The sequence below is a fragment of the Magnolia sinica genome, chromosome 2 (genome assembly GCF_029962835.1).
Source record: "Magnolia sinica isolate HGM2019 chromosome 2, MsV1, whole genome shotgun sequence".
NCBI classification, from domain to species: domain Eukaryota; kingdom Viridiplantae; phylum Streptophyta; class Magnoliopsida; order Magnoliales; family Magnoliaceae; genus Magnolia; species Magnolia sinica.
This window is the reverse complement of record NC_080574.1, coordinates 103,590,725-103,612,906: the sequence shown is the minus strand read 5'-3', so window position 1 is coordinate 103,612,906 and position 22,182 is coordinate 103,590,725. Positions and strand designations below refer to the sequence as shown.

Genomic DNA, 22,182 nt, shown 5'->3' with positions numbered 1-22,182 from the left:
AATTCTTACTGTTTTTGTGGTGTATCATCAAGCATTCAATCTATATCCTTTTTGCTCAATCGGTATCCTTTTTGCTTGTACTCTGGAATGATCTGCCAAAATGGTTATACTACTTTCATAAAATACATATATCACAGTCGGCCTTATAAAGTTCTTGACAAGACCGTCAGCCTCTAGCTAGGTCCTGGTGAAGGTAGTACCCAATCCGCTCCCGTCTCTATTATATTATATGGAAACTTTGATCAACCATCATGTACGCCACCATTTGAATTTAGGGATTTTTGTGTGTCTGTATATTATATTCTATGATGTGGGTGAACTGATGGCTGGATGGGAATGCTTTTTGAGGCCTCAATTTTTCACGGTGGTACAACCCTGCTGGAAGGATTAAATGCTACACACACCCCTTTTCTTTTACCAGAATGTTTGAGAAACATTGATAAAATTTCTATTCTCGTGTGTTTCATGGTACCTAAGCAATTTTGGTTAGGTTTGGCATTGGGTGAGGTCAACCCACAACCAATCAACGAGTGAGTGATGGCTCTCACTGGCTCAACCTGAACAAACCGGAATCCCCTACAACACCTGTTCTGCTTTTCCCTCCCTAATGTTGTACATGTGAAATCAACTCCGTCTTTCAAGCCTTCTCCTTCTTACTAGGCCTAAAACTAGAGGTGGGCATCGAGTCGAGCCAGACCGAATTGGGTCCAACTCTACTCGATCTGATTTTTCCAAGAACCTGACTGGAACTCGATCCGATCCAGGATCGAGTCCAGCAGGGCTGACTCGATCTGATCCAAATCCTTGTTGGCCTGACCTGAACTAAGTCTGACTCGGTCAAGGAAACCGAACCAAGTCAGATTGAGTTGAGTCTGTCCAGTCGATTTAGACTGGGTTGAATCAAGATTGGGAGAGAGAGGGAGAGAAAGAAGGAGAGGTGAAAATTAAGAGAGAAAGAAGGAGAGAAAGGAGCAGAGAGAAGGAGAGGAGGGAAATTGGGAGAGAAAGAGGGAGAGAAAGGATGAGAGATGGGTGGGTGCGTCGCTCGGGTAGAGAAAGAAAATGGAGGGATTGGGACTTCGTTCAGGTGAGGCGGGTAGTAAAAAAGTGAAAATAAAAAAGTAAATATTACTTATATAGTACTCGACCGAATTAGATCAAATCGGATTGGCTACTGATTCGAACTCGACTCGATATACGTTCAGATCTGAGTGGGCCTACTCGAACCAACCCGATCCTAGCCTTCAATTCGGATTAAATCAGGTCGAATTCTGCCCAACTCTACCTAGGACCTAAAAAAAACTAGTTCCATTACTCAGATGGACCACACCATAGGGAAAAATGGGGATTGGCCAACAAGCCAACCATACACTATGCTAAAATCGCTGATTTGCGACGGACCAAATCCGTCGTAAAACCAAATAAACGACGGACTTCATCCGTCGCTTGGTCTGTCGCTGTTTACTGGGTCATTTTTTTTTTCGACGGATAAAATCCATCGTTTAATTTGCGACGGATAAGGTCTGTCACCTAATAGTGATGGATAAAATCCTTTGTAAAAAATAGGAAATTCGTCAGTAATATTCAAAAAATTTACATTCACTAAAAACATTAGCGACGGATAAGGTCCGTCACTAATATGAGTAAGCAATGGACCTCATATCCGTTGTTGATTTCCAATGGTCAGAAATTAGCGACGAATAAGGTCCGTCGCTAATATGAGTAAGCGACGGACCTCAAATCCGTCATTGATTTTCATTGTTCAGAAATTAGCGACGGATTTGGTCCGTCGCTAAAATATCTGTAAATAAAAAAAGATATCGATAAATTATTATTATTATTATTTTAATCTTACACTTAATAGTCATTCAAAAAATATTTCACACTATTGTTTGATAAGAATCCTATTCATAAATTTGGTAACAACTCAATTCAATAAAAAAGGAAATGACCCAAGTGGCCCACTCCGAAAATTGACTTTAACCCTCCTAACTAAACACTTCCCCCCCAAACTAGGACTCATACAAAAGAAATTACCTGGAACTTCAACTGTTGGCTATGCCTTGCCTTGAATTGGCTACTTGCTATCTTCTCTTGTTCAACCTTCTTTTGAGCCCTTCCTGCATATATTACATACAACTAGATTCAATCCAAGAAAAGCCTAGTTTAGTCAACCCTTCATATATTACAAATAACCAGCTTAAATCCATGAAAAGTGAATAGTTTAATCAACTGAAACCAATTAACAAAATAAAATATTAGAATTTGGGTCCTTGGGTATTACCCTTTCTTGTCCTAAGCACGGCATAGGCCAGAGCTCTGAAGGGACCATCACCATGTATAGGCTTATCCACACCGTCCATCCATTTTTCCATATCATGTTAAGATATAAGCCCAAAAGGGGCAAGTTCAAGGCCCAAGTAGGTACATTGTTGAAATTTTCCTAAGGCCCATCGATGTTTATTTGCCATCCAACCTCTTTATAAGGTTTATGTAAATGAAAGAAAAACAAAAATATCACCATTGAAACTTTTGTAAGGCCCATCGTAATGTTTATTTGCCATCCAACTTATTCATAAGGTCATGTGGACCTAGATGAAATAAAAATATATATATATATCAATTTATTTCTAAACCTCTTTAACATCATGTTCTTACTCATGCCTTAGTGGTTGACTCACCAGAGTTTCAACACGAGTACCTATTATGGTGAAATCTCACACTCATGTGAGTGCAAGGTACACACTACTGTGGTTTGAGTGTATGGGTACATGTGAGGTATGTGCAAGGAAAAGAAAAGAAGAAAAAAAAAACCTATTTGACATCCAAGAGACAATGGAATATGTAGACATGACATAGGTTTTGAATCCTTGGTTGATTTGCTTTATAAATCTTAGTACTGCCCCAAAAAAGAAAAAGGAAATAACAAACTACAATGCTATTGAACCTTGAAACCTCTAATTTAATGGACACAGGCAAATGTTCATCATTCATTTAGAGGTCTGAATTAATTCGAGTGGAAATCAGTTTGAAATCTAATGAACCTCTAATTTGTGTTGGAATGCATTTGAATATCTGATTTTTTTATATAAAAAAATTAGAATGGCAAATTTTGTTAATAACATATTTGAATGAATTTGAAATAAGGTACTTAAGAGCTGTTTATTTTTTTCAATTACACTGCAAATACTTATAAATGGACCATCTTTGTTTCTTACCATTATTTGCTTGATGTAAGAATTTTTGCCTCCAAAACTATGTGACTCCTTCCCTCTAAAATAGAGAATTCATGGATTTCTATACTGATAAAAATTGTAGAGCCCACAGTGATGAATATGTCATATCCATGCCATCCATTTTGTACCGCCAACTCATTTCAGTGCATAAGAAAGAGAGAGAGAGAGAGAGAGAGAGAGAGAGAGAGAGAGAGAGAGAGAGATTAAAGCTCAAGTGGATCACACCAAATGAAATAATGGTTTTAACAGACTTCAATAGCTGAAAGCCAAAACCTAAAGCCCACATGATGTTTATTTGTCATATAATCTGTTCATAAGGTCATACTAACATGGATATAAAGAGAAAATAGGACCCAACCAAACAACTTTCATAACTCTCTTTCTAAGAGGTACTTTTTAGAGAGATTTTCTTAATCTATATAAAGAGAATGATTATAGTCCTTACAACTATATACAATATCGTTTGCCATTTTAAAATTTGGATTACAATTATGCTAGATTACGTGAGATGGAGAGATTATCAGTTGAAGAATCTTGGCCATCTTACCATGTGAAGAGTCCTTATATATTGAAGACTCTTTACCACCAATTTCAATACATGAAGTGCTCTTATATTTGGAGGTTGTTATGGAAGAGTCCTCGTGTGTTGGTATTCTTTACTTAGTTGAAGAGTCTCAGCATATGCGATCCTATCTCTATAGGATAAAGGTCAAACACAAATATTTGCTTGATTCAAAAGTTTTGTGGCCTCCAAAAGTCTATTTACTGTGGTGTAGATTACTGAAGTTTTAAGTTTACCTCAGTTTTAGAGCTAATGTCCTAAGATGAGCTTGCAAGCGGATGTAAGGTTAGAATATGACATATACATCATGGTGGGCCCATAGCGCCTTTGTTTTGTTCACAAACATAGGAGTTGTCAATGTTAGCTTTGGGATTTGTGCTGTATCATTAGGTATGAGAATTAATTACTAGAAAACTAATATCATAGCTGATGACTTTTCTAAAAATGGTGGCGACTTATCTTTTTTCACGTGGCACATATCACACCTTAGATTAAGCTCTAAGTTTATAAAAGCTTTGTAATGAATCCATCTTAGGCCCTTAATTAGGTGTGGATTGTAAACTTCATTCAATTTTTTTTGCCAGAAATGTCCTACTTCATGAGGAATGTTTATGTTTAAAAGCCTTGTAAGGAACTAGAAACAATGACAATTTTAAACAATATAGAAATGCCAAAAAGATTACTAAGAAAGTAGCAAGTGAAGCTAAACTTAAGGCTTATGACGATCTTTACAATAGATTGAGTAAAAGAGAAGGTGAGAAAGATATCTTCAAACTTGCAAAAAATTGTGAGAGAGGAAGGTTAGGGACCTAAACCATACTTGATGCATTTAGAGTGATAACCAAAGGATACTAGTAAAGGACAATGAGATCAATGAACAATGGAGAAGCTATTTTAAGAACATTGTTAAATGGCAACCACTCTAATAGCATAAGTATCGATCCCTAGTGGGGGTGGCTAACAGTGAAGTGTGAACTGACAGTGGGGTGTACTAATAAGCTAACAAAAAAAAGTACAGAAGGAACATTATACTCAAAGACATTGGAGACCAATGATACTTCTATAAGATAAGGACATCTAAAGTGAAAGAAGCTTTGTAAAAAAAATGAAAACAAGAAAGGCCCTCGGACCAAATGGTATGCCAATTAGAGGTTTCAAAGTATTGGTAGATGCTAGGTTATGTTGATTGACAAAGTTGCTCAACAATATTTTTAGATTGAAGAAAATGCTAGAGAAACTAAGGAAAATTAGCATGGTACCTATTTCTAAGAATAAAAGAGAGATACAGAGTTGCACTAACTATTATGTGATTAGACTTATGAGCCATGCTATGAAACTTTGGGAGAGAGTGATTAAGGACTAAGGCATGCAATGGATGTCTTAGAAAATTAGTTAGGTTCTATGCATGGGTACCACTGAAGCTATTTTCGTACTCGAATAAATGATGAAGAAATATGGAAGAGATAGGATCTCCACATGGTCTTTGTTGGCTTAGAGAAAGCATGTGATAGGATACCTAGAGAGCAAGGTATTCCGTAATGGTAATGGTGGCCGACCACCTCTATTATTATTACAATGTGAGTTGTACCGGCTATTACAACTTTTAAAAAAGCAAAAAACTATTTTGGCCCCATAACGGGATGTTAGGGGGGCCATTATGGGTCAATTTTTCCATAACGACCATTAAAATTATCATTATGTAATGATTGTTAGGGAACCATTTTTGGATACCTTACTAGAGAGTTAATTTCGTAGATGTTGGAAAGAAAGAATTAGCAAAACGAGGGAGCGGTAACAAATATGAGGACCACTAATGCAGAGAAAAGTGAGTTCCCGATTATTGTAAGCTTGCACCAAGGATCGTTATTGAGCCCATACCTTTTTGCATTGGTAATGAATAAGTTAATGAGGCATTTGTAGGAAGAAATCTAATGTTGTATATTATTTATAAATGACATAGCTTTGATGGACAAGACTAAGGCAGCGTAAACACAGAGCTAGATTTATGAAGCGGTTCTGAAAATCCAAAGGATTTAAAATTGGTCAAACCAGAACAAAGTATATGGATTGCAATTTTAGTAACAATAGGATTGAAAATAAGAATTAGTTAAGATTGTTAACCTCAAAGACTCCCAAGATGACCACTTTCAAAACCTAGGTCAATAATTCATGAGTGGAGAGATTGAAAAGGATGTTGCCCATAGGATGTGCCTTGAGAGTTTTAAATGATCGCCGAGTACCATTCAAATTAAAAGGAAAGTTTTATAGAATAGCTGCATGTAAGACCAACCATGCTTTAGGGAACAAATTGTTGGGCAAGGGGAAGGCCCAAAAAGACATGGATGGAGATAGTAAGAAAAGACCTGATGACCTATGGTCTAACTGAAGGTATGGCCCTTGATAGAGTGGAGCAGTGGAATAGGATTCATGTAGGCGACCCTAATTAATTAGGATATGGCTTACATGATGATGATGATGACGACGATTATTTCATATATAAATTACAATATGATATATATATATATATATATATATATATATATATATATATATATATATATATATATATATATATATATTACATACACTTAGTATATGTATTGGAATTTGGAGCAACCGACATTATCCCACCCTCATTGTACCATGTATTGGAGGAACTAGTGGTGAATGGATGTTTAGTTTATCCAAAAGGTATCCAGTTTGAAGCTGAAAGGCATAAAAAGTGCCTATTCCAAGTTCTTTTACTAAGTCTTCCACTCAAAACAAAATGTTTACTATTGATCCTAGTATTATCTGCTACATACTAGTAACATACAACCAATATTGGGGCACCATACCATAAGCTACAAAATTTCATATCCCCCTAAACAAGGCATCCTCCATTGATTATATATATATATATATATGTCATAAGTTTTTTTATTTTCATTTACATTCACAAATACATTCAACATCCATCCAACTATTAACAACATTTACAAAAAATAAATTATATCCAACCAACTCTTAATAATAATTTGCAACTTAACCTGCTAGGAACTGTCATGCACCATAATGTCTTATGGCAGAGCGGGTTCTGAGGAGTTACAAGTTGACCCTGACGATAGTATATAAATGAAGCGATAAAGATATAAATGATTCAAGATTAATTAAAGGTTTCAAGAACTTACATCCACCTCACTCTTATTGCCAAGTAGTCCTGACGAAAATGCATCCACACTACGAGAAGGGGAAAAAAAATAAATTTTGTGGCTGCACCAATATGGTCTAGTATGAACGGCTGCCTACATACCCAATGTTGGAAGATTGGGATCAAGCCACTACGTAGTTCTTAATATTTAAATTAGAACATTTTACGCATAAGCAAAGAAAAAAATCAAAACAAATCATAATAGAAATATGTGTATCTTCTGTCACGCATAAGAAGATGAAAAGCTTAAACAAATCACTAGATTAGTCAAGGAAAACTACTAAATAATTCAAGATAAAGATTTAGTCAAATAATATCCAAAATAACCTCAAACACAATTCATATGTCCTGACCAAATTACAAAAATATGTTCTTAACTTTGGAAAAGTTTTAAGTAAACTTCTTTAATATCTATGTTTTCGTTAGTACTCTAGGCCAAACGAGAACATCACCCACGTTGCAATTGGCTAATGCCTTCTCAATGTCACCAAACACATTCACACTGGGAACTTCAACAACATCCAATATAACTTTGATGCAATCTAGAGGGATGCCTGCATTATCTCTTCTCATACGCCCACGTGCAACAACTCAACTACAAATATCTCTAGTATCATCATTTGACATATTTCTTTTGATATCGTTGTGAGATTTTCAAAATCTCAACAATATCTCTCCTTGACTAAAAGTAACCAATTATAGCTTTAAACTAAAATTCAACCCTTAAAATAATTGAATTTTGAGATTGTTTGATTTTTCATTTCTTTTGTAAATACTATATAAAAGCTCATTATTGATTTTTAACCTTGTTTGAAATTTGATGAATGTTTCTGCCTTGAAAAGTGGCATGAAAGGGATGACTTAAATTTGTAGGCCCCACTATGATATTTGTGACAAATCCATGTCGTCCATCTGTTTTACCGAAGCCTTTTAGGGCATGATCCCAAAATTGAGGCAAATCCAAAGCTCAAGTGGCCCATACCATAGGAAATAGTAGCCTAAAATGTCTATAGTGGAAAGTTATTTCTTTTACCAGGCTCATATTAACGTTTGTTTGTCATTCAACTTATTCATAAGCTCATACATACATAGATAAAGGGAAAACACAAATATCAGCTTGATCCAAAACTTTTGAAGGCCTAAGAAGGTATTAAAGACAAGCATTGGATTTCAACTATTTCTAACTGTGTAATCGACTTAGGCTTTGGATCTATCTCATGTTGGACTCATGCCATAGAATCATATGGCATAATGGATGGATACCGTTTGTACATTCCGGTGGGCTCTATATTTATTTTGTACCCCTCCATAGTCTTAACTTTCAAAAAGCTAGTTGTCAAAGGTATGCATAGGAATTGCCATGGTAATTACATAGGTAAATAATTATTACCTATTTTAAAAGTATTTACAAAGGAAATAAAATCAAACATTTATTTGTAAAATCTTTCAAAATCAATGAAACATGGTTAACTACATAGATATAATAGAGCTTTTCGATAGTTTTCCAACAATATCTTACATACATGGTTTAATAAATAGCTGTAAGGTCATCATCATTGAAGCGACTTAATGCAGGCATTAGGCAGTTTTTATCCCTAAGCCCATAATTATTTCTTTCGATCTGGGCCTTCCATAAGGTTGTCATTGCCCTATCCTACACTATCTTTGCTATAATAGCCGCTAGTGTTATGACTAGACCATGCCCAATTCTATTATAGTAATTCTTTTTCTATTAAGTACATCAATGGTAGAAGGATAAATTTTTTTATTTTTTTCCTAAAAATCCTTTCACCTGTATGGACTATTTGTTAGGTCCACTATTTCTAGGATCCCTGAAAATATCACACTTGCCAGGTGATCCAAACCTTCCAGTCAGTTGCATACAAAATGGATAGTCAGATCACACATACAAGATAGGTTCGCTCACAGATGTTTAAGGCCATTCTTTTGCTGCAATGTTTCAACTGTTGTGAAAGAACAGTGAACTGACTTAATGGAAGGTACATATACATACAGGTGATGTACTGTTGAGGGTCAAATATTGCATATCAGACCCAGTTATTGCATGGATTTACAATCATTGATACCGTTTAATAGCCTGATTTAATCGTGTTTGTGATGCAGAGTGTATTTACAAGCATGAACTGAAAAAGGGTGCTTAAACCATGGATTTGACGCTCTGATGACACCCAAGGCAAGGGACGGACTCCAGGGGACCAAGATCGATGGAATTACACACCAGGGATCCGAGAAAATCAAGCCATTCATGTTAAAGAGGCCCAAAAATGGTGAAAAATGCAAGATCACATAGTTCTCGCCATCTGATTGGCTCAAAACTTCATACATGGCCTGAGGCCCATAAATTAACCGTACATATCAAATTTCAGCCCTCGGATCACTATGGAAGTACCCCAACTGACAGATCAGCCCATAAACCGTTGATTCTGGGCCCACCTGATATCTGGAACTGTCTCAACTTTAGTCTCGACAGTTTAAATAAGATGAGAAAGTAAATGGCTGGATCAGATTTTCAAATCACATCACAGTGGGGCTTGTATGTGAGGCGTGTACACTGCACGTGTACACGTGCCGAGTCGCACCGAACCACGTAACGCGGGTCAGCGCTGCTGACCCACATCGTCTTCCTAAAACGGCAATTGCTGTATTGACGCAGGTAACGGATGTAACTGTCCATTTTTACGGACGCTAGTGGGCCTCATATATTGTCCCAGTGGACAATCCAAACCGTCCATCATGTAGAGGGCCTCGACTACTACAAAACCTTACTGAAGTTTTGGACCCATGCAAGCACACGTGCGCGATACAAAGGCCACAAACAGGTGGTTCTGCGACGTTCAAAATAATTTTTGAGGTGATTTCTTCTCTGGGCCGAGTCAATGGACGTTCAAAACCACCCATTCTTGACTGAAATTTCGTCCTGAATCTAATGGACGGGGTGGATTTCTCCGAAAATACCTCTGTGGGGCCCACCGATCACGTCAGCGCCGGACGTGCGAAAGGCTACGCACGTCCGCAAAATCAGATTTTCCAGGCAGTTGTGGCCCACCATCTTTAATCATATGGCAGATCTGAACCGTCCATCGTGTAGGCCAGCTAAAGTACTTTCAAGAGACGCTGATTTTACAGAAATAATGCAAGGAATGAGAGAGTTATGAAGCCCCGAACTTGGCCACGAAAAGGCTTTCGCTGCACGTGTGATAGCTTCCCAAATCCGATTTCCACCACTCCAAAAGCTATAAAAAGAGTTCCAAACATGGAGAAGAGGGTGTGCTTGAATAGGGGACGTCAGATGGAGAGAAAGAGGCGGAGAGAGAAGTGTTTGGAATTTTTATGTATTTTTTCTTTATTTTTCTTCTTTTTCCTATGATTATGTTAGGCTAAATCCCTTAGCTAGGGCTAAGAGGTGAAGCTTGTGGCATGATGGGAGCTTCTACAGGTTTGATTGAACTGAACTGATTGACTTTGTTTTAATTTAAGAAATTCTTTTAGTCATTAATGGTTTGTTGTGATTTAAATTACAGTAGATCTGTGATGGCTTGAATAATTCCTTTCCTTTTATTTTGATGTTCGGAAACCCTGTTGTTAGCCATCGTCTTATAGACATGGTTAGATGATGGGATCCTTCCTAACACTCATACATCTTTTGGTTGGTTATGGATTGGTCTAAGTTCTGTTGTTTACCTTGTCTCTTAGGCATGGATTTGTGATGGAATCATACCTAATTCTTATACCTTTCATCTCTTGAAAATTATATCAAGTAAGTTCAGTATAATATCCATGAAGCAGGTATAAGATCTCCCTGATCTCTACAAGTGGATCCTCTGAATCCCTAGTTCACTTTCTCTGAATTCTTTAAGTTTAGATTAATATTTCACCATTATTCCTCAAATCACAGTTGGTTTAGATTTCATCTTAGCCTAGTTTTAGATCTGGTTATTTTTAGATAACGTACAGGTTTCAGTCCCCGTGGATTCGACCTCGGCCTTACCGAGTTTATTACTACATCACAACCCTGCACTTGGGGTGTGAACAAGTTTTTGGCGCCGTTGCCGGGGATTGACGGCTACGTTTCCTGAAGTTAACTGGTTTTAGGATTAGTTTAAGATTAAGACTTTTCTGATTTTTAGGATTTATTTTAGAATTTTCTAATTCTAGGTTTTCCTTTAATTTTTAGAAATCTTCTATTTAAATAACTTTCTATTTTTAGATAGTTTTCCTTTTTTTAGAAACTAACCCAACTTTCTTATTTTGTAGGATTCTGAGATAGGTTTCTAAATTAGTAATTTCTCTCTTCCTTACTATTTCTAGATTAGGATTCCTTTTTAGTAAATTTCTAATTCTAACTCTTTTAGAATCTAATTTTGTTTTCTATTTTATTTTTAGAAATCTTCTATTTTAAGACTTTCTGTTTAGAAACTAACTTTTCTGTTTTGTAGGCTTATTAGAAATTTCTAAATTCGGTACGCTCTTTCTAAATTTCTACTTTCTAATTTAGGAATTCTTCCTTGTTTCTTTTTATTTCTATATTTCTCTTCTTAGGAATTTTATAGGCTTGCTATTCTTAGGAACTAACTTGTTTTGTTCTATTTTGTAGGTTTCAATTTAGGGACTCCAATTTGGTAACTTCCTTCCAACCCTCTTTCTCTGTTTAGATTTTTATTTCCCTTCTTAGGATTAGGTTTAGAATTTGATTGAGGGCTGCGAGTGTTTCATGCCCAAGTGGGCTCATGACAACACTCGACGTCTCTTGACTGAAGGAGGATTAGTTGAGGGGTTAACTGTCCATCGTAGGACTAGACACCGCTCGAAATCCCCTGAGTTAATTGAGGATATGGCTGAAAATCAAGCTCTTCTACCCTAACCTAGGGTAGAAGATCTTCAGGATGAGAATGAGGTGCATCAAGCACCCCCGCCTCGTACCTTACGAGATTACTTACAACCGGCAGGGGTGAGTACGCCCTCATGCATGGTTTTTCCTGAGAATGAAGGACACATGGATATCAAGCCAGGGGTGATCCAACTCCTCCCTAAATTTCATGGGCTTGAGTAAGAGAATCCTTACTTACATTTAAAAGAATTTGACAAGATCATAGCTACCTTATACTTTCTTAATGTGTCTGATGACACGATCAGGTTGAAACTCTTTCCCTTTTCTTTAAAAGAGAAAGCCAAGACGTGGTTACATTCACTACGTCCTTGATCAATTGGCAGATGGAATGACATGACAAGGGAGTTCATTAAGAAGTTTTTCCCATACCATAAGATGAACACCCTAAGAAAGTCGATCATGAACTTCGCCCAAAGGGAAGATGAAACATTCTTCCAATGTTGCGAGCGGTTCAAGGATCTTGTCAGTTCATGCCCACAACATGGTTTTGAAACGTGGCGCATCACGAACTTTTTCTATGATGGACTGACATCTCCCATGCGCCAATTAGTCGAGACGATGTGTAATGGGGAGTTTATGAATAAAGGAGTCGATGAAGTGTGGGATTACTTTGATAAACTTGCTGAGAACACACAAACATGGGATATCTCCCCTAGACCTAGTACTACGTCTAGGCCGACTCACTCCAAGGAAAGGGGTGGAATGTATCTCCTGAGAGAAGATGATGATATTAATGCTAAGGTAGCTAATCTCACTAGGAAACTCGAGGCCATGGAATTTAAGAAGGATTAGGCTAAGGAAATTGTTTGTAGCATCTGTGGTTGCAACATTCATACTACTAAAAACTGTCTAACTATCTCTTCCTTTCAAGAGGTATTAAATGAGCAATCTAATGTTGTAAGCAATTACCAAAGACCTTTCAGTGGGCCCACCTCTAACACATACAATCCTGGCTGGAGAAATCATCCCAACTTCAGTTGGAGGAATGGACAAACCGCTACACCTCAAGGTTACCTAAATCAAAATCCAACTCAAGAGAAACCTCAAGAGGATTCGGTTCTGAAACATTTTCAAAAGCAAGAGCTTTTCAATCAGGGTATGCTACAGGCCTTTCAAGACCTAACAAAAGCAATACAAGGACTTAAGGATGAACATACGATTGGGAACAAGGGGAGCTTCCCAGCTCAACCTCTTCCCAATCCTAAACCGCAATATGAAGTTAGCGACCCAAGCTCTTCAAATCAGATGGAGCAAGCTAAATCCATCACCACTCTTAGGAATGGAAAGATCATTGACAAAACCATTCCAGTTAGGGCTGAAAAGCCTAAGGACCCGGAAGTGGATAAAGAAGATGGATCTAGCCATGCCCCACCAGAGTTAGAACCGGAACCTCAAGGAAAGTCGGTTGCTCCATTTCCCCAACGGTTGGTTGCACCAAAATCGATCCTAACTCTCAGGATATTCTAGAGGTGTTGAAACAAGTGAAGGTCAACATTCCACTACTTGATGCCGTGAAACAAATACCTTCATATGCCAAATTCCTGAAAGACTTATGTACGACCAAAAGACGGTAAAATATTCAAAAGAAAATCTTCCTGACTGAGAAAGTGAGTGCCATCCTAAAGCAAGATGTGCCGCAAAAATTCAAAGACCCCAGTAGCCCAACCATATCATGTGTAATTGGGGACCATCGAATTGATCATGCACTTCTTGACTTAGGAGCGAGCGTTAATCTTATCCCCTACTCGGTATATAAACAGCTGGGCTTAGGTGAATTAAAACCCACCTTAACCACACTACAACTTGCTGATCACTCTGTTCGTATACCAAGAGGGATAATTGAGGATGTGTTGGTCCAGGTTGATTGATTTTACTACCCAGTTGATTTCATCATCCTGGATATCGAACCCATCGGTAACACAGGCACTCAGATTCCCGTCATTCTTGGTCGCCCATTCCTTGCCACTTCAAACGCAATTATCAATTGTAGGAATGGTGTCATGAGTATGTCTTTCGGGAATATGACATTAGAAATGAATATCTTTTTCAACATGGCCAGACAGATAGAGGAAGATGACGATATCTACGATATTAACATGATCGATACTTTCGTGGATGACAGGACACCCCTTACCTTATCCTCTGATCCTCTAGAGACGTGTCTGGCCCACTCCCATGAGTTTGATGATGACATAATTAGGGAGACGTGTGCCATGCTTGATGCGGTACCGGTACTTGAAGTTAACCGGTGGAGGCCACAATTTGAAGAGTTACCCCAAACTGATGAAGTGCCTCTACCGTCTAACCTCAAACCACCGAAGCTTGACCTAAAATCTTTACCCTCTAATTTAAAATATGCATACTTAAGTCAAGATGAGACATAGCCGGTGGTGATTTCTGCCCACCTTGAGAAAGAACAAGAGAGTATGCTCATATCTACTCTCCTGGAGCATAAGGGAGCCCTTGGATGGACAATCGCGGACCTCAAGAGAATCGACCCCTCGATTTGTACTCACCACATATATCTTGAGGATAATGCGAAGACCGCTCGGCAACCACAACGTAGACTAAATCCAAACATGAAGGAAGTGGTTAAGGCCGAGGTTCTTAAACTATTGGATGTGGGTATCATATACCCTATATCTGATAGTCAATGGGTGAGTCCAACTCAGGTGGTTCCTAAGAAGTCCGGGATCACCATCGTAGCCAATGTCAATAATGAACTCGTGCCGACTAGAGTCACTACTGGTTGGAGGATGTGCATTGACTATAGAAAATTAAATACCGTCACGAGGAAAGACCACTTTCCTTTACCCTTCATTGATCAGATCTTGGAAAGGTTAGCTGGTCATTCCTATTACAGTTTCCTTGACGGGTATTCGGGCTACAACCAGATAGAGATCGCCCCTGAAGATCAAGAAAAGACTACATTTACATGTCCCTATGGCACCTTTGCTTCCGAAGGATGCTTCGGACTATGTAATGCCCCGCCACTTTCGATGTATGATGAGCATATTTTCGACATGGTGGGGCAATATTTAGAGGTCTTCATGGACGATTTCTCTGTTTTCGGTCCATCTTTCGAGTGCTTGGAAAGTCTTAAATGTGTGCTGTTGAAGAGATGTGAAGAAAAGAACTTGGTACTTAATTGGGAGAAGTGCCATTTCATGGTTCAGAAGGGAATTGTCCTTGGACACATTATTTCATCCAAAGGAATCGAGGTGGATAAGGCAAAGATCGATCTTATCTCTAACCTACCTCCACCCAAGAACATAAGGGACGTGCGATCCTTCCTTGGACACGTCGGGTTTACAGAAGATTTATAAAGGACTTTAGTCTCATCTCTCGTCCTCTATGTAATCTACTTCAAAAGGATGCACCATATGAGTGGAGTGAACAATGTCAGAAGCTTTCACTAAGCTTAAGGGCATATTGACTAGTGCACCCACCATACACCACCCGACTAGAGCATTCCTTTTGAACTTATGTGACGTGTTCGATTATGCTCTTGGGGCGGTCTTAGCAGGGAAAAGATAAGAAACCCTACGTTATTCATTACGCAAGACTCTAAATCCTGCCCAAGTGAACTACTCGACTACGGAAAAGGAACTCTTAGCCGTAGTGTTCTCCTTGGACAAATTTAGGTCCTACTTGATTGGATCCAAGATCATTATTTACACTGATCACGCAGCGCTTAAGTATCTTCTTCTAAGAATGATCTAAGCCCCGTTTGATACGATGGATCCTCCTACTCCGGGATATGATTTGAGATAAAAGATAAAAGGGAGTAGAGAACGTAGTGGTGACCATCTTTCTCACCTTAATCCCTCTGATTCCCTTGAAACAACACATATCAATGACATGTTCCCCGATGAACAATTGTTCAGAGTCTCCCATTGACCCTGGTTCGCTGATATTACTAATTATCTTGCCACAGGTTCCATACCGACACATTGGACTGCGCAAGATAAGAAGAAATTTTTCACCAAGGTACGTAACTTTTTCTGGGATGATTCGTATTTGTTTAAATATTGCCCAGACCAAATCCTGAGGAGATGTGTGCCAGACGATGAGCATCAAAGTATCATCTCCTTTTGTCACTCACAGGCTTGTGGTGGTCACTTTTCTGCTAAAAAGACCACGGCCAAGATTTTGCATTGTGGCTTTTACTGGCCCACTATGTTCAGGGACACTCACGAGTTTTGCAAAGCTTGTGAGCATTGTCAAAAATTGGGAGCATTGTCCCATCGAAATATGATGCCTTTGAACCCCATTCTTATCATCGAGGCATTTAATTGCTAGGGCATCGATTTCATGAGGCCATTCCCCCAATCTTTTGGGAATTTATATATTTTGCTTGCCGTAAACTATGTCACTAAATGGGTCGAAGCGATTCCATGTCGAACTAATGACCATCGCACGGTCATTAAATTTCTGAAAGAAAACATCTTTTCCCGATTTGGAACGCCTCGAGCTATCATTAGTGATGGGGGCTCACACTTTTGTAATAGACCATTTGAGAGTTTAATGAAGAAATACGATATCTCTCATAAGGTGAGCACCCCATACCACCCACAGACAAGCGGGCAAGTTGAGATTTCCAATAGGGAGATCAAACACATTTTGAAAAAAACGGTTAACCCTGACCGTAAGGATTGGTCAATTCGATTGACCGATGCCTTATGGGCGTACCGTACTGCTTTTAAAACCCCTATTGGAATGTCTCCCTTTAGACTTGTCTATGGGAAAGCTTGCCACTTGCCTGTGGAGTTGGAAGATAGAGCCTACTGGGCGATCAAAAATTTGAATTTCAATTTGGACAATGCTGGCTCGCTACGCAAACTTTAGTTAAATGAACTCGAAGAAATTCGGAACGACGCTTATGAGAACTCGAGAATTTACAAGGACAAGATGAAGGCATTTCATGACCAACATATTTTACGAAAATCATTCATGCCAGGCCAGAAAGTCCTCTTATATAACTCTCGATTACATCTCTTTTCGGGTAAGCTTCAATCTCGTTGGACCGGCCCTTTTACTGTTATCACCGCTTACTCTCATGGGGCCGTCGAGATAAGAGACCTAGACAATGGCAAAGAGTTTAAAGTAAATGGACATCGCTTAAAGCCATTTGTCGAGAAATTTGATTCAGAGGAGATGTCCATACCTCTGACTGATCCTGTTTACCAGGATTGATCTCCTAGTCTGATGGAGGTATAGGTAGGTTTCCTGTTTTCATAGGAATAGGATAGACGGTGAACTTCGCGCTCCTGGGAGCTAACCCAGCTTTTGTTTCTGTTTCATTTTCCTAGTTAGTTAGTTCAATGTTTGTGGGTAACATTGCTGCAAACCCTCACGAGACTACAACTCGTCCACTAGGGGCAACCTAGGGGTTTAAAGGCTTGTTGCATATGCTAAATGTAATCGAGAGTACCTGTGAAAGTGGTGTAGGTAGGATTTCATTTTTGTTATTTTTATTTTACTTCTGTTGGTTTCTCTCTTGTGCCGACCCGATCGTACGTAGATATCTTTGGAAAGCCTTTTGATTCTTTCATCCAGGTATTATCTTTCCATCACTCCTCTTATATTTTTATTGTCCCATGTGCATTGCATGCTTATTTCTTTTACATTGAGGACAACGTAGATTTTAGGTTGGGGGTGGGAGATTAGGGTTCCTAATCAGTGTTTTCTTGGTCTTGAAAAAAAAATTGTGAAATTTTTCAAAAATTTTTCTGACATTTTTGAGAATCCGAAGTGATTTTGACAACCATCTTGGATTTAGAATTACAAGATGAGTGATGTTGGTAATTTATGACTCTTAGATTCAGTTATTTATTATATTAGATTTCACAGTTAAGTTTGAAGTGTTAATCTCTGATTAGAAGTTGTAAACATTGATTGAGTTACACATTAAGGTTTTAGTTTGATATTGAAGGATTTACTTGGTACTCACTAAGCTTGAAGGGAACCAACCTGAGAAATTGAAAGGATTGGGCGAATGGTCTACACCAAAAGTTTGCTCCCTATAGGTGTAGATTTAATTCCCTATGAATGATATGTGAAAAATTTAGGTGTACAGTCTTCATCATAGGTTTGCTCCCTGTAGGTGAGGATTTGATTCCCCTTCTTGGTGTTACTTTTAATGAAAAAATCAAAAGCTGAAGGAATGAAAAGATGATCTATGAGGCAAGTTTTGGTTATCATGAATCTTCTTATTGGTTACCAGTGATATCCTGAAATAGAGAAGTGAATTTTAATGATGATAAGCTGAGATTACACTGTACGCTCATAGATCTCAATGATTAGAATTTTTCTAATTAATGGAATAATACTTTGAACTTGACTATGAAGTTTACCGTGCGCTTGAGTCTAGGAGGAAGTAATATCCAACATTCATGAATCTGGAAATTCTCATATGGATTATTCTACAAAAATCACGCGAGTTTATAGAAATTGTTCTGTAATTCTCAACTTACTTTTCGCATATTTTGCTCGGGACTAGCAAAATGCTGGTTGGGGGGTGTGTTGAGGGTCAAATATTGCATATCAGACCCAATTATTGCATGGATTTATAATCATTGATACCGTTTAATAGCCTGATTTAATCATGTTTGTGATGCAGAGTGTATTTACAAGCATGAACTGAAAAAGGGTGCTTAAACCATGAATTTGACGCTCTGATGACACCCAAGGCAAGGGACGGACTCCAGGGGACCAAGATCAATGGAATTACACACCAGGGATCCGAGAAAATTAAGCCATTCACGTTAAAGAGGCCCGAAAATGGTGAAAAATGTAAGATCACATAGTTCTCGCCATCTGATTGGCTCATAACTTCATACATGGCCTGAGGCCCATAAATTAACCGTACATATCAAATTTCAGCCCTCGGATCACTATGGAAGTACCCCAACTGACAGATCAGCCCATAAACCGTTGATTCTGGGCCCACCTGATATCTGGAACTGTCTCAACTTTGGTCACTACTTTTTAAATAAGATGAGAAAGTAAATGGCTGGATCAGATTTTCAAATCACATCACAGTGGAGCTTGTATGTGAGGCGTGTACACTGCACGTGTACACGTGCCGAGCCGCACCAAACCACGTAACGCTGGTCAGCAGCATCGTCTTCCTAAAACGGCAATTGCCGTATTGACGCATGTAACGGACGGAACTGTCCATTTTTACGGACGCTAGTGGGCCTCATACATTGTCCCAGTGGACAATCCAAACCGTCCATCGTGTAGAGGGCCTCGACTACTACAAAACCTTGCTGAAGTTTTGGACCCATGCAAGCACACGTGCGTGATACAGAGGCCACAAACAGGCAGTCCTGCGACGTTCAAAATGATTTTTGAGGTGATTTCTTCTCTGGGCTGCGTCAATGAACGTTCAAAACCACCCATTCTTAACTGAAATTTCGTCCTGAATCTAATGGACGGGGTGAATTTCTCTGAAAATACCTCTGTGGGGCCCACCGATCACGTCAGCGCCGGACGTGCGAAAGGCTATGCACGTCCGCGAAATCAGACTTTCTAGGCAGTTGTGGCCCACCATCTTTGATCATATGGAAGATCTGAACCATCCATCGTGTAGACCAGCCAAAATGCTTCCAAGAGACGTTGATTTTATAGGAATAACGCAAGGAACGCGAGAGTTATGAAGCCCCGAACTTGGCTGCGAAAAGGCTTTCGCTGCGCGTGCGATAGCTTCCCAAATCCGATTTCCACCACTCCAAAAGCTATAAAAAGAGTTCCAAACGTGGAGAAGAGGGTGTGCTTGAATAGGGGACGTCAGATAGAGAGAGAGAGGCGGGGAGAGAAGTGTTTGGAATTTTTATGTATTTTTTCTTTATTTTTCTTCTTTTTCCTATGATTATGTTAGGCTAAATCCCTTAGCTAGGGCTAAGAGGTGAAGCTTGTGACATGATGGGAGCTTCTACATGTTTGATTGAACTGAACTGATTGACTTTGTTTTGATTTAAGAAATTCTTTTAGTCATTAATGGTTTGTTGTGATTTAAATTACAGTAGATCTGTGATGGCTTGAATAATTCCTTTCCTTTTATTTTGATGTTTGGAAACCCTGTTGTTAGCCATCGTCTCATAGACATGGTTAGATGATGGGATCCTTCCTAACACTCATACATCTTTTGGTTGGTTATGGATTGGTCTAAGTTCTGTTGTTTACCTTGTCTCTTAGGCATGGATTTGTGATGGAATCATACCTAATTCTTATACCTTTCATCTCTTGAAAACTATATCAAGTAAGTTCAGTATAATATCCATGAAGCAGGCATAAGATCTCCCTGATCTCTACAAGTGGATCCTCTGAATCCCTAGTTCACTTTCTCTGAATTTTTTAAGTTTAGATTAATATTTCACCATTATTCCTCAAATCACAGTTGGTTTAGATTTCATCTTAGCCTAGTTCTAGATCTGGTTATTTTTAGATAACGTACAGGTTTCAGTCCCTGTGGATTCGACCTCGGTCCTACCGAGTTTATTACTACATCACAACCCTGCACTTGGGGTGTGAACATGTACATGGCAACAAAACTCAAGCTCAAAATTCCACAAATACTAAGATCTCTGACAAAACCAACAAAACCCATCACCCAAACACATGATCCAGAGGTACCCAAACATGAGTTTTTTTATTTGCACCCACTATTTTGATATACACATACACAAAGTGCATGCCTACATTGCAATGCCAATGAGTCCCCAAAGGGGGTGTATCTTCAAACCAAAGGGTGTGAATATCAATTCCCAAACAAAGAACAGAAAACCCACATCTGACAAAAAGTGAATGACAACATTGCAATGACAAAGAGTCCACACAGAGGGTGTATCTATCAAAACCAAGGGGCTGAAAATATCAATTTTCATAATAATTACACATAAACCCAACACCCAAAAAAAACAAGGGGTTTCCAATCATGGCGCTGGGAGAGAGAGATTGAGAGATGAATGGAAAGGAAAAAAAAAAGAAAAAGAAGATGAATGAACATTCTAGCATTTTGATGGAAATGCATGTAAGAGATTTGGTAAGGATAGTAAGGAGAAGGAAAGGAAGAGATGGATTAGAGAAATCTGTTGTAATACAATTCGAGGGAGGGATGAAATAGGAAAGTAGAATATACCTTAGTGGAGGTGAAACGGAACATAGGGCCTTCCGTTTAAAGGTGATGGCCGAAGGACGATGACGCTCTAATGGCGCAGGGAGGATTTCTCGATGGAAGATGAGGGAAAAGTGGAAGACGGGGAAAAGAGGAGCGGGCGTGGAATGGTTTTTCTGTTGTAAATAAGATAAAATTTTCAAATCCACATGTTGTGAGTTTATCATAATTTATAATACAAGCTCTATTAATGGTCGTACATGCATGGGACCATTTTCTGCATGGTTAAGATTTTTTTACATAATAAAATTATAAATATTTACTATTTGCAACTAGACTAATTATTTGGATGGTCTGGATAACTCTGTATCTCAGCCACACTACGCTAAAACTGCGAAAAAAGGATGGTCTAAAACCGTCTCAAATTACCAAAAAGGATGGTCATGGACCGTCGCATGGGCCATCAAATTTTGACGTGTCGTATTACTTAAAGGACGGTAAAAAACTGTCGTTCTTATTGGCGAAAAAAGGACTGTCATGGACCGTCCTTAAAAAGGACGGTCATGTACCGTCTCTTATGAGCCTTCAAAGGACGGCAATCGACCGTCCTATAAAAGGATAAAAAGGACTGTCATGGACTCTCTTATGAGCCTTCAAAGGACGGACATGGACCGTCCTTAAAAAGACTATCATAGACCGTCTCTGATGAGCCTTCAAAGGACGGCCATGGACCGTCTTTTAAAAGGACGGTCATTGACCATCCTTAAAAAGGACTGTCATGGACCGTCTCTTATGGCCCGTGAAAGGATGGCTATAGACCATCCTTTAAAAGGACGGTCATGGACCATCCTTAAAAAGGACTGTCATGGACCATCTCTTATGAGCCTTCAGAGGACGGCCACAGACCATCCTCAAAAAGGACTGTCATGGACCGTCCCTTATGAGCCTTCAAAGTACATTTTCAAATTTGAGAAGATCAATATACACATGTTACAATATATTTCATCGTATTCTTTTTGATATATACCTGTTATATAATATATTTCATCATATTCACATTCATATCCATCTAAACCCAAACTACGTAAATTCAACCTAAACTACATTCATCCAAACATAAACTACATCCATCCAAACACAAACAATCATATCCACATTACATTC

General features: G+C 38.7%; 1 protein-coding gene and 1 long non-coding RNA gene across 2 annotated transcripts in view; one reads left to right on the top strand and one right to left on the bottom strand.

Annotated features, from left to right (window-relative positions):
• The window catches only part of LOC131237330 (abscisic stress-ripening protein 1-like), an 82,877-nt gene that overhangs the window by 25,610 nt on the left and 35,085 nt on the right, over window positions 1-22,182 (top strand). The window lies entirely within an intron of this gene.
• LOC131237331 (uncharacterized) lies at window positions 1,966-21,109 on the bottom strand. Its single transcript, XR_009167179.1, has 3 exons — window positions 21,043-21,109; window positions 6,969-7,233; window positions 1,966-2,120 (listed from the first exon to the last, which is right to left on the bottom strand). It is a non-coding gene; the product is annotated as an uncharacterized LOC131237331 (long non-coding RNA).